Here is an 18,973-nt window from a genome sequence, read left to right on the forward strand (position 1 = left end):
TATTTTTTATATTTATCTTCAGCCTCTTTAGTTCTTCTTTTAATACATTCTCTATACAAAGTGTTTTTCTTTTTGCATGCATTTTGTAATCCACGGTTGGTCAATATAATTTCGTTTTCTGTTATACTGTTTAAGTGGACAATTTTTATCAAAAAATACAATGAATATCTTTAAGAAGTTATCATATGCACTATCAATATCATTTTCTGTATATATAGATTCCCAATCTTGTGCATTTAAATCATTCCTAAGTGCATTTATGGCATCATCCGTTCTTACTCTTCTAAATTGGAGTTTGCAGTCTGATCTATTTCTTTTGAAATTACAGTCATAGACGGTAAAGACAGGTAGATGATCACTTATATAATTAATTAATAATCCGCTCATTGTTTTGTTATCTATGTCATTAGTGAATATGTTATCTATTAATGTAGCACTATGGGGCGTGATCCTGCTGGGTCTGGTAATGTTTGGATGTAAACCTAAGCTGTACATGGTATTAATAAATTCCTCAGTCATTCTGTGATTGTTTGATTTCAAAAGATCAATATTAGTATCACCAGCTATAAATAGTATTTTTTGATTATTTAGTGTATACATTTCTTCAATCCAGTCCTTAAAAACCTCAATACTAGTATCTGGTGCTCTATAAATACAACTAATTAATACATTTTTACTATTTTCTACAATTATTTTGACTGTTAAACATTCTACTAAGTTATCAATCACAGTTGTCATATTTTCTACCAACTTGTAGTTCAAGTTACTGTCCACATACACAGCTACCCCTCCTCCACCTTTAGTATTTCTTTCTATGTTATTAAATTCATAACCCGCCAACTCGAAATCCACACCTTTATCAGAATCAATCCACGTTTCAGATATGGTAATTATATTAAACGGTTGTATAAAGTGACTTAAGTATTGTTTGATTTTTGTGAAGTTAGCATACATGCTTCTGCTGTTGAAGTGGATTATTGATAGCTGTCCATCAGCCTTGATTGACTGGTTGTATTGTTCATCAGTGTAATAGTAGCAATTGTCATTGATGTTAGAAAAGAAATGATTGTCCGGGTCTATGTCATTTTCTATGTCCAGTAGCTTATGGTCAGTATATTCACATGTTTTGAGTTCCATCGTGTCATGGTCCATAATCATTTTCGTCAATTGTACATTGTCTCTTGTGTTAGTTGAATGAGTTATTTGTGTGTGTGTCATGGCTGAAAGTTTGTTAAGTCACGTTTGGTGTGTTTAGATTACCATGCTCGACCATGAAAACCACTATAACTCTTCCAGCTCCTCCATGTTGCGTATGCATAGTACCTTTGCCTCCTCCGCTTCTCCGTTCAGTTTGATGAATACTTTGCAGTTTGTGGTTCATGTTTCGGGCTTTCTTGGCGATGTCCGCGTTGCGTTTGGTGAGATGTTCATTGAGGAAAACGGGAGGCGTACTATCATCCGACAGAGCATTGCTCCGAAGGAGCAATGCTCCGAGGTGCGCTGCGGGTCGGGAGAGGGTTGCGGTTAGGTTTAGGTGTCTGCCCCGGGGGAGGTTAGGGTTAGGGTGAGGGAGGAGGTAGGTTGTCGTTCGGACCAATGCTCCGTCGGATGAAAGGCATGCACTCGAGGAAAACGTCGGATCCCATCAGCTTCTTTCGTTGTTTCATTAGTGCAATTTTTCACTTGCGATTGACAAATCTCATGATGATGGCTGTTGGCATTGTTTTCCCCTGCACGTTTCTCCTTGGAAGCGTGTGACAGGCTTCAATGTCATTGCAATCCATGTCGATCTTATGCTCGTGAAAGAACGCTGCTACCTGTTTCTCCACCGAGATGGTATCCTGTTCGCTGGGCTCTCCCCCGTTAGCAGTCGCCGCTGCCACCGCCACGGCATAGGACCTAGGTTTTATTTTGATCCCGGTGACAATAACGTCGTTCATCCTGCTGTATTGTTCGAGATCCGAGACTCAATTCTCCAGGTAGTCCATTCTCTTGTCCTTCTCCGCGTTCAGTTGTTTAAGCAGTTTTACCTCCTGCACCAAGTCAAGGATGGTTTGCTGCTGTTGTTTTATGGTAGAGATCTCCTCCGCCAGAAACTCCAATGTCGTTTTAATTTCCTCGCCATCCCCTGCAGAGAGGTTCTTCTTAGGCGGCATTGTCGAATCGTTTGATAACTTTAAGTTGAGAAGATTGTTTGCAGTGAATAGCGTTCACTGACAGCTGTGAAGAGAGAGAGAGAGAGAGAGACAGACAGAGAGACAGAGATTAAAAGCAGGTGTACACTAGCAAACATTGAGAACACAGAGCAAGAGTCAAAGGGTGGGGCTGAGGGGTTGCTTTTGGTAAGTGGTTTAACGGTCTGTGTCCAATGCTTATCTTAATACCACACTGCTGAAATTGTGGTAATGGATAAAACCTGGAGAAAAATTATTATGACATTAAATGGAGTTATCTAAACCCACAGATGTCATCTAAACACCACAACAGAACCAATTTATTCATACACGAACAGTTATTGAGTACATTAGTATTTTTAGCATAGCATTTTGCTTTGACAACAGCTGCTAAAAAAAAAAAAAAAAGGAGCCAAACAGAATCCTGTTGCATCCTTTCCAAAATAAACAGATTTTAGTTCCCCCGTCTCCCAGCTAAATGTGTAAAGTACCCTGGCTCTCCACTTGGGGGGCTACAGCGAGAGGCTGCCACTGGACACGATGCCAACCGACATGAACTGAACTGAACGTAACTTATTAAAACAAAAAAGGATGCAGTGGGTATATGGGTTTGCTACACTCATCACGGACTATCAGAGTCCGACTCCTCCTCGCGGTTGTCCAACTTCTCTTGGGCGTCCTTCCTGGCCACGCTCTGCGGTGTTATATCACGACTCGGCTGCTTCTTGGTTTTGTTCTCCAATTGGAGGGTCTCCTTCTCGTCTTTGTAGTTCAGTGACTTAACAAGAACCACTTTTGGATTGTCCTGGATGTTCTTGCATGTGGTAATAAGGAGGGGGCTGGGGTTAGCAGTAGTGTCCTGGGTAGGTGCCTTCCCTTCGTACACTGTGTTGCCTTGGAACACCAGTTTATCGTGCAGGCCTACTATTTCGATGTCATTTAGCTTTCTACCCTTCAGGTTTTTTTCGGCTTCAACCAAGAAACTGCGAATGGTCGTGGTGGACGGGTCCACTTTCACTTCAAACGTTCGCCCGTCCCTATGTCCCAGCTCGGCACTACCTTCTTCACCCTGCATGGTGTCATCGACACTCTGTAGTTTAACCATCTCTTCGGGACGATCAGGATTAGTTGCGACGTAGACGTCAACTGCGACTTTGAATTGTTGGTCTACTGCCTACTACTTGGGCTTGAAGTAGCGACTGAAATACTCCAGCAACCAAGCCGGAATCCGGAAAAAATTCCGCAACCAATTCCGGAATACTCCCATCGTTTTAATCAATTTTAGTCAAACTAAACTTATAAATGTTGAGACAGAGAGAGCGATGAGCGTTGCGACTGGAAAGTGGAAACCGAGGAAGCGGTGACTGCTTAATTAAGTTAATTTAGGACCTTCTAGCAATTTTGTTTTATTTATCACAATTCTTCCATGTAGCCCATGTTTTGTAATGGCATCATCATGCTATTATGCCCGTGGATATACAGAGTGAACTTAACAATCACAATCACAATAATCACAAACATGAATTATGTTTGTTATTTACAGATAGGTAGAGTAGTGGGGCGAGATGGAAAAGGGGCGAGCATACCTGTTACCAAAATGAGAGAGAAGGTTTTCACTTACATCAGTGGTTTTCAACCTTTTAACAATGACAATTTTTTATTTTTTATTTGAGCCACGGACCACCATTTCATGAGATGTAGTCTTGCTGACCCAACACTAAAGAATGTTATCGTTGGATACGATTTTGTCCACAATTTCATTCTCTAATGATTAGACTTATGTAGACTAAATTAAGTAATGTAGATGCAGATGTAACAATGATTTAACTGATTTAACTCTTGATACCGTAAAATGCTTAATATTTCAGGTTATCATCCATTATCCTGCGGCTAAACCAATCACACTGAAATGCCCCACATCTGCAGCAGGCATTTTGGAGAACATTGCAAAGGGGAAATGGTCAACTGCCGCAAACCTCATCATGAAACACGACACACTGCTGGACACAATCAAAGACTCTGTGCTCATTCTCCTAAACAATGAATGCAAGAGACTTTGCCTGCCAAAACAAGATTTCATGCTGAAATCCTTTTCATTTGCCAAGATGGGGTCAGATCTCCAACGTCTAGCTCCATTTCTGTTCTCACTGTTGTCCACCATCACAAACCAGTCTCCACTCCAAATCTGTGCTGCTGCATCGGTACTCTTGAGAAGAAGAAATGAAAAAAATGCCATCTGCTTTTGCATATTATATAAACAGTGTTCTGCAGTATGGTGGGGCAAAAAAGGCTGTGTTTCAAAGACTTTGCAAGTTAGGGATTTCAACCAGCCATGTCTCAGCAGTCAAGAAGCAACGTTTACTGGCAAACACATGTGGTGAAGCACTTCAGAAGCTCAAAGCTGCCAACGAATTGTTCCTCAACCCCCAGCCAAACTCAGATGGTGACCTGGACCTCAACCCCCAGCAAGGCTCCGATGGAGATGTTTTGAGATGTATGGAAATGCTTGAATTGTCTGGTAAGAGGGACAGAATATTTTAATGTATAACCCTCAAATTCAAAATAAATGTTGTTTATTTTTTCTTTGTGTATTACTATAATGATGCATGACTTAACACCAGTGTGATTTTTTTTGTATTCATACCCAGAGCCTTATAATAAATGTAATTATTTCCTATTATTCTTATTTTTCTTTTTGCAATAGAGGGAGCAACACCGAGCACTTCAGCTGTAAACGAGGCAAGTGTCAGAGAGGACATGGACTGGTTAGACATGGACATCCAGGAAACAGAGGAACAACAAAGCACTTCACAACAGCAGCCCAGTGAATTAGAATTCCAGACTTTCAATACATTAACACATTGATTGCTAGAGTGTTCAATTTTCTCAGGCTTGGTGGTGCTGAGCGATTAACATTGGACTTTTTAACTTTTTCGGGGGCCCACAGCGAGGGGCCTCTTATAGCGAGAATCACACCGCATAAATCAAAAGAAAGCCCAACTTGTCCACTTAATTTTTTTTAAATATGATTTTACCATCTTCCATTCTGGAGATATTGACCTTTTTCTAACACCTGCTTTTGCCTGCACGCTGCTCGCTTGAAAAAACAACAGAGATATGGAAGTATCCCGATTGGCCGCCCACATTCTCTGGTGTAGGAAATGGGCGTACAATTGAGCCTCTCCAGACCGTAATCCGCCGGCAGGCAATTAATTTTTGCCAACGGCTGATTCGGTCTGGTTTATTAACCAGGCTAGAGACCATGGGCCCTACAGGATGGTGAGTGTGGCTGGATGTTTATATCAACTCTGACTAACTTTTACATTAGTCCAGCTGCTTCTAATGTAAACAATAAAGATATGCAATATGCAAAATAGTACATTTGCAGTGGCTGCAAATAACCGACTTAACCAATAACCGACTCAAGGGCAGTCCATACTTAGCCTGGTTAATAAACCAGACCGAATCAGCCGTTGGCAAAAAAAAAAATAGCCTGCCGGCGGATTACGGTCTGGAGAGGCTCAATTGTACGCCCATTTCCTACACCAGAGAAATGGGGCGGCCAATCGGGACACGGTATGCAATATGGGCGGGCTTTGGTACAGTGACTTTCAATGCTTGAGACCTTTGACTGACAGTAGCTCTGACCAATTGCGCCAAAGAGAAAATGTTTCAACCCGCCCCCCCTGGAAATGAAATCCAAGCTGAGCCTCCCCAGACTAATATCCCGCAGTCCGTGCGTTATTAGTCTGGTTTATTAACCAGGCTAGTCCATACTGTCTCCGACCATCGAACTTTTCGTCGGAAAGCTCCGGTACAACTACAACATGACGTCACTCGCAACTTCTGAAACGCATTCCTCCGAATTTTTGTTCTGAAAGCTGCACTCCCAGATGTTGTGACTCTCCGAACTCTACTTCGGAGAAAAAATTTAAGTTTGATCTTTCCGACGAAAAGTTCGGTGGTCGGAGAGAGTATGGACTGCCCTTTAATCTGCTCATGTAGGTTAATTTTGAAGCAGTATTTAAGATCAGGGCTGTCAACATTGGAGTGTCAGAATTCAGGAGATTTTGGGGTGTGTGGTTTGGGTTAGCCACGCCCCTTCAAGCCACACCCCCAGCACCCTCACACCCCCAGCATCCTATTAATAATTTCCTATTAATAATTTAGCGGACTGTCTGTCAGTCAGAGTACTTCCTTAGCATAGAGCAAGACAGCTGGTCGCTTTCTCCGTCATCTCACGACGCTACGACGCACGGACCGCCTCACGGAACCTAGCGCCGCACAGCCCTGTCCTCCAACCTCAATCTGCCCTGCATTACACACACGTCAAACATTCTAACAATCATCTTAATTAAATTAATTTGCGTTAAAAACATCTCCCCGCAAATCAGGTGTCACCAATGTCACCAGCGAAATGCATGTTGGGACGGACACTGATTAATACTGGGACATACTTTTCCGCGCAACAGACCCACATGGGTAAACAATTCCCCCCTATCACATTACCCACACTAAACATCATTTGCTGTTCATATATTCAGAACGGGTAAGGACTAGTATTAAAAAATACAGACAAGACTTGAAAGGCTAACATAAACATTAGTAGTGCAGTCACAGATTAGTCTGCGATTTGAAAATGAGGAACAACACTGCTTCACAGGGAAGAGGGATAAAGGACAGTGTTTGGGCTGTAAGTTTTGACTGGAGTGTTTTGGGTATGTTTGAGTTGAAAAAAAAATCCTCTCTTGTACCAGACTGAATTTTAATTTAGTTTCACTTCATTATTCACCCCTTGAATACCCCTTGAATTGCAGCAAAGATTTCTTTTCTTTTTCATTTTTATGACCATTGCTAGCAATTCAGCCACGGGCCATATAGGCTAAGACTGTTAAGATGTTATGGAGAAATAGCTTTTTCCCCTTAGAATTATTGCATTCCTGTTTGCCCTTGAACTTTGCTAACTAACTTTACTAACTTTACTTTTGAAATTGAGAAATCACCAATTTGGTTTTGAAATCACATCACCCATATTTAAACAGTTTGCAGATGTTTTAATGTAAGGATCTCTCCAGTCAGTAATTTACCTGTTCTTAACTAGCTAAGATAAACTTAGCTATATCTAAAATAAACTCTTGTTTGTACAAAAATACCCTCTTTCATATAATTAACTTCTGCTTGCAACTACACCAGTTTTACATTAGCCTTGTGAATTATTTTGTTTAAATGTTCATTTTTATGACTCATGTATACAGTCGGCCTCAGGCTCAGTATTGATTTTAGTTGGTGTGAACCATAACATCCAATGTTCTTCTCTTGGGCAATGAATGATTAATGCTGCATTTTTTCACCTAGTGGTGGTTTGATTCCAATTATAATTAGCATTCTTCTGTCATTACCCGCTGCTGCTAATGTTTACATAAGCCATGCTGTCGCCACTGTGCAAGCACATTTTATTGTGCCTCACAAACCTTTTGACATGTATATACCGCCTACCAGAAATGGCTTTGTTTGTGAAAGAAAGAAAATAGAGTCCTGTTTCTGTGGCACTCCTCGTTCTTGCAGCTCTTAAACAATACAGGCCCACTGGGCCTCTGCATAGAACTATAGTGATTCGCTTCTAACAATGTAACACATTTTAATAGTAACAATAATGTAAATGTAGAAATATTGTTCAATAATTTGTTGGTTACTTGAATACTTCTTCACCTATATATTATATTTTATATTTATGCTGTCTGCCTGACAGATCCTGATTGCTATAGCCCAGTGGTTTTCAACCCATTTCATGTCAAGGCCCAGTATTTATTCAATATTTAAGCCATGGACCACCATTTGATAAGATTTAGCCTCACAGACCCAAAACGAAAGAATATTTTGTTGTCTTTGGATAAGATAATTGTCCACAATTCCATGCTGTGTTGATGTTGGTATACCATTAGGAGCGATAACAGGCAAACGTTGATCAAAAAAATAAATCATTGTCTAGACTTGTTGTAAATTAAGTAATGCAGATGTTTTTTTTTTTTTTTTTTAAGATATCTTTTTGCGGCTTACGCCTTTATTGATTTTTTAAGGGATAGAAAGTAGGCTGACAGGAAACGGGAGAGAGATGGGGGGATGACATGCGGTAAGGGCCGTGTCGGGTCCGGGAGTCGAACCCGCGGCACACCGCGACTGGATCACCAGTCCGGTGCCCAGACCGTTACGCTACGGCCTGGGCCTGTAATGCAGATGTTTAACAATAATAATGTAACTCTTGAAAGCAAATGAGACCCTTTTGAGAGAAACCCTTACATGCAGGTCCATTTGGTTTCATTTTACACTTTAAAGTTAAAGATCAAATAAGGGTCCAATTAGTTACCAACTCTCCATTTAGCTGGGGACAACATGGAACCCCCTTAAGGACCACTGGTTGAAAACCACTGCTATAGCCTACTGTATATGTTTTTGTGTGATAGATTGTATTGTTTATACCTCTTATCCTAGTAATTACATTGTCTTGGCACTTGACTACTTACTTGACCGTTGGTGCATGGTTGACTATAGAGTAAGTTCATGACATCTACATGCATGTTGCACACTCATGTCTGCCAAAAAAAAGTAATTGTACATTGTGAAATAATCTGTATTTAAGGAGATTGTGTCCCCCACTAACAGATTTGGGATATTTGTAATTCAGTAATACTGACAGCCATGCAGGCTTATATAGGCTATAGTCTTACTTCATCACTTAAAGGTATATTCAGTGATTTCACTTAATTCAAATATCACTTATTTTGTTTGTTTAGTTGTGATAATCCTCCCTACTATAGAGTGTGCTGGCCATATAAGGAGTTCCTCCCTGTCCCCAGTTAACCGCTGGGGGTCAAAAAACCTTAGGTTTCGTTTTTGACTCTCTATCCTGATTGGACGAAAGGCTGGGTCCCACAGCCAAAAACGAAACCTAAGGTTTTTTGAGTGAAATCACTGAATATACCTTTAAGATACTGTACAATGTGCCATATAGGCCTAAAATTATTTTGAAGAACTCAGTGCAAATAGTCTGCTGACAAAAACACAGCTTTTGGTCAGCATTGCACACATACAAGAATATAATGTGAAAATGCGCAGCCGCAATGTCTTAAAATCGTTGCGTAAAATTAGCCCCATGTGCAGAGCTCAAGGGCTGTGAAGACACGTCCCACGCACTCCGCTTGTTAATTGAGTTCTGTTCCTCACTCCAACATAATTGGTTTGCCAAGAGAAGTGCTGTGTAATGGGGCGAAAGCATGTCTGCGTAATCACCGTAATGGCCAGCAAACATGGCCAGAGTGCACATGGAGACAGAGCGAGCGAGAGTTCCATGTTATTTCCAGGGACTCATCGTGCTGCAGCGAAGACCGACGTAGGCCTATACTGCCTAGCCTAGTTAAATTGTGTTAAATGATGCATTTTACGGAGCTATAATGGGTAGGCCTATACATTTTTTAATTTTGACCCGTCCAATTGGGGTGTCGTATATGGACTCAATAATTCGTCATTCTATAGTCAATGTGGGAATAATTCTACTATGCTAAAGTCAATGTGGGAATCTGTAAGTCTAGCCCATTGTGCATAGTAAGTAGCCTGGCTCGGCTATAGGTGTGACAGGAATTAGCATCCTATTGTTTAAACCAAGAGGCCAGTTGATTAAGTCTCATACGTCACTCTATATGCATCCCCCCACTGTTGATATGCAAAAGTGTAAAACACCTCTGTTTGATGTGGACCACATATAATGTCTGTGTTTGCGATGTTAAGGGAGGCTTGTTGGGGCAGCCTGACCGTACGGTCAGGTGTGCTCTGTGCTCCGCATGGCCACGGGGATACTCTGCTGTTTGTCTCGGTCTGACTAATTGCAATAAATACAACGCTACACTTCAGTTCACATCTCTCTGCCTGTGTGTTTTTCCCTCCGATCGTCTGAGGTTTTTGATGCCGAGAAACTCTTCGTCCTTTGTCTATTTTAGTCAAGTTAGATAGTGTACTTGAAGTAGGAATATTTACTTCAGGGGCATGGTGCTTGAGAAATTATCCCCATGCAGTTTCCTAGACATCTGTCTCCATGCATGATCCATCCAGGTCTCTTATCTCGGAGGTCAGCTAATGCTTTTGCCCATGTATAGGATATCGATTTCCCCATATCCTGTATTGCCACATATGTTGAAAGAATATATAGCCTATACCTTTTGTCCATGGATTCGTCGACGACAAACTTATGAAGGCAAATTAATTTATTTTTGCATATAGGCATAGGCCACAATCTGCATTCTGTTTCTGGTCGCATGCAGTGATATCGTCTCCCGCAGATGTAAGCATTTGTCCAGACCATTGTGCTGCCGTTGTGGCGAGCGCAGGTGGAGCCAGGCAGTATAGGGCAGGCCTATGAGACCTGGGCTATTTGCTGAGAGCATTGATTCGCGCACGGACGACCAATTCCGTTCGATTACTGTAAAACCGAGACGCTGCTTACCCAGGGCGAACATCCGTGCGACAGGGACGGTAGTTTTTAAGTAAACAATGAAACCAATGGCTTAGCCGCTGCAGGGTCACATGGTGAGTGTGACACACCTGTAGTCAGAAGTTGTGGGGTCTATAGTGGCGCCAGACGGAGCAGCAGCGCGTAGGTTCACTCCGTGGGAGGGCAACAGGTACATGTGTGCGCACACCGCTCCTGCAGAGCCTCGGCCCCCGGCAGCCATGAACCGAGAAGAGCTTTATTACCCCTCGCAGGTGTTTAAAGACTCCTGTGCCTACCAGAGATCACATGTGGACGACTACAGCCACAGCCCGCCACCCTGCCTGTACATGAGCAGACAAGTCCATTCCGTCTACGGCACGCCGTCCATGGGAGGCCTGGAGCAAGCTGGCCTATCTGACATTACCCCATATAGTATGCCTATGCGAGAAGACCCAGCAGGCGTGTCTCACCTCCAACAGCCTCTACAGGCGGCCCAGCAGCAGCTTCCACCTGCCGCAGGTTACGGAGACGCAGGGGAGCTGACTCCAGGTGGAGCGAAATCCCTTCACGACGGATGACGTATGTCGCGACGTATATTTTTCCGTCGCAACGTATATTCGAGTACGTCCTGGCGTAAATATCAATTCGTCCCGGCAGAACGGACTCGTCGCGGCTATATCTACCCGTTTGCGACGTAATAGGTTGGCTATTATTTTCCGTCGCGCCAGAACGGGACTCGTCGCAGCTATATCTACCCGTTGTGGCGTGAGCTGGACTCGTCGCGGCAGAACGTGACTCGTCGCGACTATATCTACCCGTTTGCGACGTGCGCCTCGCCGGTCCGGTCTCCAGGCGAGCCTGCGTCATTCATATATTTTTTTTTCTGCTCTCGTTGGACTTAACTTTAAAAGTCCAATGGAACACCTCTTTCTAACGGGCCGCTGTAGCATAGTGGTCTAATCCCTCGCCTCTCTATTCTTTTTTGCTGAGGACGCTGGTTCAATTCCCGCTCGCGGCAGACCAAAATTATTATATTTTAGACAGACACACAGACAGACAGACAGACAGACTGCCTGTCTGCCTGCCTGTCTGCCTGCCTAATGTATTGTAAATAATGTATTCATTCCATACGGCTATTTTTTTTTAATATAAAAACTTTTGTCTTTCGCGCGATTCGAACCAGCGTCGTCAGCACCAAAACATTGAGAGGCGAGTGATTAAACCGCTAGACTACAGCGGCCATACGTTACAAAGAAGTGTTTCATTGGACTTATAAAGACAATAGCACCCAGCTGCAGTCTCGCAAGGGGAGGGACCGGAAGTGCTTTTATTTCCGGCTTCCACGTGCACAAGCGCACATACACGCATGCGAAATATAATGCGCGTGCACGACACGCACTTGCTGGTGCGCGCTTAAATGCCGGGTGTATATAGTACCATCTGTGCTTAAACATAATTACGTGGTCGGTTTGGAAAAGTTTGAAGTAGTTTGTTGTAGGTAATATTTTAATTGAAAGCTTATTAGTTGGTGGTATAAGTGTGCATATTTGAAGAAATGCAAATCTAACAATAATAAAATGATATGCAATAATAGGCTAGGCCTATATGGTCGATTATAACATAATGATATCAAGGCATTTAAGTAATGTAATAAGTTGCTATAACCCCGTACCCCTGTCCCACACACACCATGTCCAGACCATAGACCACAGACACACGACCATATGCATTTAATTTACTATGAAAACCTGCATTTCCCGTCAGTCAGTAAGTGTGTCATGCCACGCCTCGTGTCATGCCTCCATATATGGTCACGCCTCATGACACGTCACACCACCATATATGGCCGTTTCCATATGATATAAGATCCCGACACTGACCTCATCAAACCCTGGATAGCCATACATTGAAAAGACTGGATCATCACCTAGATCTCCATATATGGAGCTGAGGCGGCCAGCAACTCTACATCTGACCTCATAATGTAATAATCAGCTCATAATGTAATTAAAAGACGAGCACATAACTTAATAGATTTTTCTATAATGTAATAATGTGTTACATTAAGAACCTCCACATAGGCGACTCATACTGTAATAAAACTTCATAATGCAATAATGTCTTTATAATGTATGAGCTGATTATTACATATTGCATTATATTTCGCGTGCGTGTATGTGCGCTTGTGCACGTGGAAGCCGGAAATAAAAGCACTTCCGGTCCCTCCCCTTGCGAGACTGCAGCTGGGGGCTATTGTCTTTATAAGTCCAATGAAACACTTCTTTGTAACGTATGGCCGCTGTAGTCTAGCGGTTTAATCACTCGCCTCTCAATGTTTTGGTGCTGACGACGCTGGTTCGAATCGCGCGAAAGACAAAAGTTTTTATATTAAAAAAAAATAGCCGTATGGAATGAATACATTATTTACAATACATTAGGCAGGCAGACAGGCAGGCAGACAGGCAGTCTGTCTGTCTGTCTGTCTGTGTGTCTGTCTAAAATATAATAATTTTGGTCTGCCGCGAGCGGGAATTGAACCAGCGTGCTCAGCTAAAAAGAATAGAGAGGCGAGGGATTAGACCACTATGCTACAGCGGCCCGTTACAAAGAGGTGTTCCATTGGACTTTTAAAGTTAAGTCCAACGAGAGCAGAAAAAAATATATATGAAGGACGCAGGCTCGCCTGGAGACCGGACCGGCGAGGCGCACGTCGCAAACGGGTAGATATAGTCGCGACGAGTCACGTTCTGCCGCGACGAGTCCAGCTCACGCCACAACGGGTAGATATAGCTGCGACGAGTCCCGTTCTGGCGCGACGGAAAATAATAGCCAACCTATTACGTCGCAAACGGGTAGATATAGCCGCGACGAGTCCGTTCTGCCGGGACGAATTGATATTTACGCCAGGACGTACTCGAATATACGTTGCGACGGAAAAATATACGTCGCGACGTACGTCGTCCGTCGTCAAGGGATTTCGCTGTCTCTCCCAAAATGATGACGTTCTCTACCGCAACATACTTAAAAGTATAGCGGTGTGTGAGAATGGGTGTTGCGGAGGATGAGAAACTAATTCTCATCCTCCGCAACACCCATGATGATGTTTTGCTAACAACATAGAAGCCTACATTCTTACACCTACAGCAACCCCATTCTAGCCTACTTAGGTTCATCTTACCGTGGACATGTTTGCCTGAAAAGGAATATTTGAAATGTTTCATAGTTTTAGAAATATAGTGCTTTCAAATTTACAATGGCAGACATTGGCACGTCAAAAATGACTTTCACCTAGAAACTCCATTCACACTTTTTATTATTCAGCTTACTGTGGAGACACATGCTGGAACTTTTTTACTTTGAAATGTTTTATAGTTTCTGAGTTTTTTAACTTAAACGCCCAATGCATTCTCTATGGCAATAGCACAAACTTTGGCATGCTACTAGTCCTACATACGAAATGATGAAAAACGAGGATAAATAAAATAAAAAAACGATAGTTTTTTTCATCAGACACTAATGTTTCTCATCCTCCGCAACACCCATGATGATGTTTTGCTAACAACATAGAAGCCTACATTCTTACACCTAGCAACCCCATTCTAGCCTACTTAAGTTCATCTTACGGTGGACATGTTTGCCTGAAAAGGAATATTTGAAATGTTTCATAGTTTTAGAAATATAGTGCTTTCAAACTTACAATGGCAGACATTGGCACGTCAAAAATCACTTTCACCTAGAAACTCCATTCACACTTTTTATTATTCAGCTTACTGTGGAGACACATGCTGGAACTTTTTTACTTTGAAATGTTTTATAGTTTCTGAGTTATTTAACTTAAACGCCCAATGCATTCTCTATGGCAATAGCACAAACTTTGGCATGCTACTAGTCCTACATGCGAAATGATGAAAAACGAGGATGAATAAAATTAAAAAAACGATGATCTATAACCCATCGTTTTTTTTATTTTTTCATTTTTTTCAAATCCTCAAAAATGATGAAAAACGGCATGCTATAGTATGCCGTACGATATGGGCTATAGCCCATGGTCCAAAATGATGAAAAACGAGGACAATTTTCTTTTTCAAAAATAAAAAAAGCAATGGGCTATAACCCATCGTTTTTTTCATTTTTTTCAAATCCTCAAAAATGATGAAAAACGGCGTGCTATAGTATGCCGTACGATATGGGCTATAGCCCATGGTCCAAAATGATGAAAAACGAGGATAAAAAAAAATCTAAAATTCAAAAAACGATGGGCTATAACCCATCATTTTTTTCATTTTTTTCAAATCCTCAAAAATGATGAAAAACGGCGTGCTATAGTATGCTGTACGAATCGATATGGGCTATAGCCCATGGTTCAAAATGATGAAAAACAAGGATAATTCTTTTTTTCAAAAATTCAAAAAACGAAGGGCTATAACCCATCGTTTTTTTCCATTTTTTCATTTTTTTCAAATCCTCAAAAATGATGAAAAACGGCGTGCTATAGTTTGCCGTACGATATGGGCTGTAGCCCATGGTCCAAAATGATGACGTTCTCTACCGCAACATACTTAAAAGTATAGCGGAGGAGTTTCTCATCCTCCGCAACACCCATGATGATGTTTTGCTAACAACATAGAAGCCTACATTCTTACACCTAGCAACCCCATTCTAGCCTACTTAAGTTCATCTTACGGTGGACATGTTTGCCTGAAAAGGAATATTTGAAATGTTTCATAGTTTTAGAAATATAGTGCTTTCAAATTTACAATGGCAGACATTGGCACGTCAAAAATCACTTTCACCTAGAAACTCCATTCACACTTTTTATTATTCAGCTTACTGTGGAGACACATGCTGGAACTTTTTTACTTGAAATGTTTTATAGTTTCTGAGTTATTTAACTTAAACGCCGAATGCACATCTTTTTTTTCATTTTTCCATTTTTTTCAAATCCTCAAAAATGATGAAAAACGGCGTGCTATAGTATGCTGTACGATATGGGCTATAGCCCATGGTCCAAAATGATGAAAAACGAGATTTTTTTTTGCTTCAAAAATTCAAAAAACGATGGGCTATAACCCATCGTTTTTTTTTCAGTTTTTCATTTTTTTCAAATCCTCAAAAATTATGAAAAACGGTGTGCTATAGTATGCCGTACGATATGGGCTATAGCCAATGGTCCAAAATGATGAAAAACGAGGATTTTTTTTTCTAAAATTCAAAAAACGATGGGCTATAACCCATCGTTTTTTTTCCATTTTTTTCAAATCCTCAAAAATTATGAAAAACGGTGTGCTATAGTATGCCGTACCATATGGGCTATAGCCCATGGTCCAAAATGATGAAAAACGAGGTTTTTTTTTTTTCAAAAATTCAAAAAACGATGGGCTATAACCCACCTTTTTTTCCTTTTTTTTTCCAAATCCTCAAAAATGATGAAAAACGGCGTGCTATAGTATACCGTACGATATGGGCTATAGCCCATGGTCCAAAATGATGAAAAACGAGGATTTTCTTTTTTCAAAAATTCCAAAAAAGATGGGCTATAACCCATCGTTTTTTTCATTTTTTCCAAATCCTCAAAAATGATGAAAAACGGCGTGCTATAGTATTCCGTACGATATGAGCTACAGCCCATGGTCCAAAATGATGACGTTATCTCTACCTCAACATACTTAAAAGTATAGCGGTGTATGAGAATGGGTGTTTCGGAGGATGAGAAACTTTAGCATGTTTTGCTAACAACAGAGAAGCCTACATACTTACACCTAGCAACCCCATTCTAGCCTACTTAGGTTCATCTTACGGTGGACATGTTTGCCTGAAAAGGAATATTTGAAATGTTTCATTGATAGTTTTAGAAATATAGTGCTTTCAAATTTACAATGGGGCTCAATGGCAGACATTAGTAGGGTACTAGGGTGACATTGATGACATCACAAGGAGCAATTTCCATTAAAGCACCCATATGATATGAAAGCCTGATTGGTTATTTGTGGGGATATAGAAACGCTGCTAGAAATCCGAAAAACGCGTTCGGTGTGTGGGGACCTTAAGACATTGTTAAATAAGTTGTTAAATAATGTTCATTAGGGGAGTTATGGGATAATGATGATGAGAATAATAGGGTTGAGTGCAACTAGGGGACAGAGCTATCATGCTGTTGTATTGATTAATAATCATCTATTTATTCACAAACTAAACATAACTAATTGAAACTTTAAACTTTAAGCATTTAAAAATAGTCTGTATAAGCACTTGAGTATAGTAACCACTCAAGTTGTTACCACCATCGTGGAGTTAGCTGTTTTAGCAGACAGTTTGAGGATCCAATGGAGTTAAGAGGTTTTGACCAATGTGTGAGTTGCCTTCACTTTCAGGGTGAGATGTCCGGTGAGTTGTCCGGACTTTCTGGGTGAGATGTCCACACTTTTTCGTCGGAGGTGGAACAAGGGTGAGTCGTCTTGTTACCAAACAAAGTAGGCCTACCTACATCAAAGAGATTCTATATAATCTCTTTGCCTACATAGCAGAGCCGAAGAGTTTGATCAATCCTCAAGGCCCCCCCCTCCCCCCGCCGCAGCGCGGAAAAAAATAAGTTGTTTTCGCTGGTACTTTTAAAGCAGCTTCTATAGGCCAATGTCCAAGCCAAGGTGAGGACTTTCAGGACTATATTATTATTATTATGAGAGAGAGAGAGAGAGAGAGAGAGAGAGAGAGAGAGAGAGAGAGAGAGGGAGAGGGAGAGGGAGAGGGAGATATAGAGAGATACGGAGGGAGAGAGATCATAGGCGGCGGGTGCGTTTTACCTTTGGGTAGGCTACAGAATTGCGTTGGGGGGATTTCGCTCGGCCGCCGCCGCGGATTTATTTATTTCCCAAATGGTCTAAAAATGAGTTATTTAGCATAATTTTACCAATGAATTAGCCTATACACAGACCGACTGATCAGCCTATTTGGACGATATGGCTTTTCTCCAGTCAGTGTGTAGTCTCACTAGTCTGTGTAGGGTTAGGTCTCTTTGGTGAATTCTTGATCAGTGTTATTATGTCACGCCTCAAGAACAACTACAAAATAAACCCGATTAGCACTTTTTAACACCTCTTGGACGGCCGGTGTCTCTCAAGACAGCAACAATTGAGGAACAACAGGGGAGGCGCTGTTTTCCCTAATATTTGACGATGGGATTCTCATATAGCCGGCGGAGAGGTCCAAAATGTTCGGAATTCCCAGAAAATATGTAATGTAAATGTAAAATGTCCACGAAAATCTTCATGGGGGCCTAAAGGGGCCCTGGGAATCTTCATGGGGGCTGTGGCCCCGTGGCCCCCACAGACTCTACGTCGTTCCTAGTACTCTTAAATATGCCCAATTTTCAAAACAATAAAAATAGTTAGTTAGTTAGTTTCCCTTCCTAGAAATGCAGTCATTTGCAGTGGCGTCAAAAGTGCAACATTTCTATTTGAAAGTTATGAGTTGAATGAATTCCACTGTTGACTGAATAGGCCTACAGAAAGCCCCAGACTAGTTGAGCAGTTACACTTTTAATGCAGTACTCCTTGACAGCCAGTAGGTGTCCTACCCGACCAACAGGAACATAGTTGCAGGGCCCAGGGGCGTGTTTTCAATGAGTCGAACATTCATTAGATGGAAAAATATCGAAATATCAGTCACCAGAAGCAGGAATGTGTTTTCAATGAGTCTAGCATTCATTAGATTAGAAGGACAATATCAGTCACCAGAACATAAGCAGGGTATCTCGACATTAATATCACTGCGTAGATATTAATCTGGAATCTGTGTGTGTAAACTTTCCAAGGGGCTGATTAAAGAAGAAAAAGCCTCTGGTGAGGCCCGATTGGCATTATTCAAAAGGATGTTGTTTCCAAACCCACAGCGGTTTGGAACAATTTATGACATATATTAGAAGAACACTTGGTTCTTGTCAAGAAAATGTCCTGTTACAATTACAAGTAAGCTGAGAGGTTACTTTCAAATTACTTCAGATATTATCCTGTCAAGACCAATGACACACTTTGTACTTTTTTGTGGAAATGTTGACGAAACAATATAATATCCAGTATATTTTGGGATTGTACTTCTGTCATATCTTTTGTGTTGATCTTAATAATTTCACACGTTCCAAAATGTACCCTTCTATTAGATTGAATATTCAGCATGAATTATTTGGACAAAATGTATGTTATCAACCTTCTCTTAATTCTTGCAAAATTTCATATTCATCGACCGTACCAAATTTGCTAACCATCCAAATAGTTTTTTTAAAAGCCTTATTACACAATATAAACATTTAGCCTAAATATCT

Source organism: Protomyctophum parallelum, assembly GCF_964188405.1.
Source record: "Protomyctophum parallelum genome assembly, chromosome: 17".
Classification (NCBI taxonomy): Eukaryota; Metazoa; Chordata; class Actinopteri; order Myctophiformes; family Myctophidae; genus Protomyctophum; species Protomyctophum parallelum.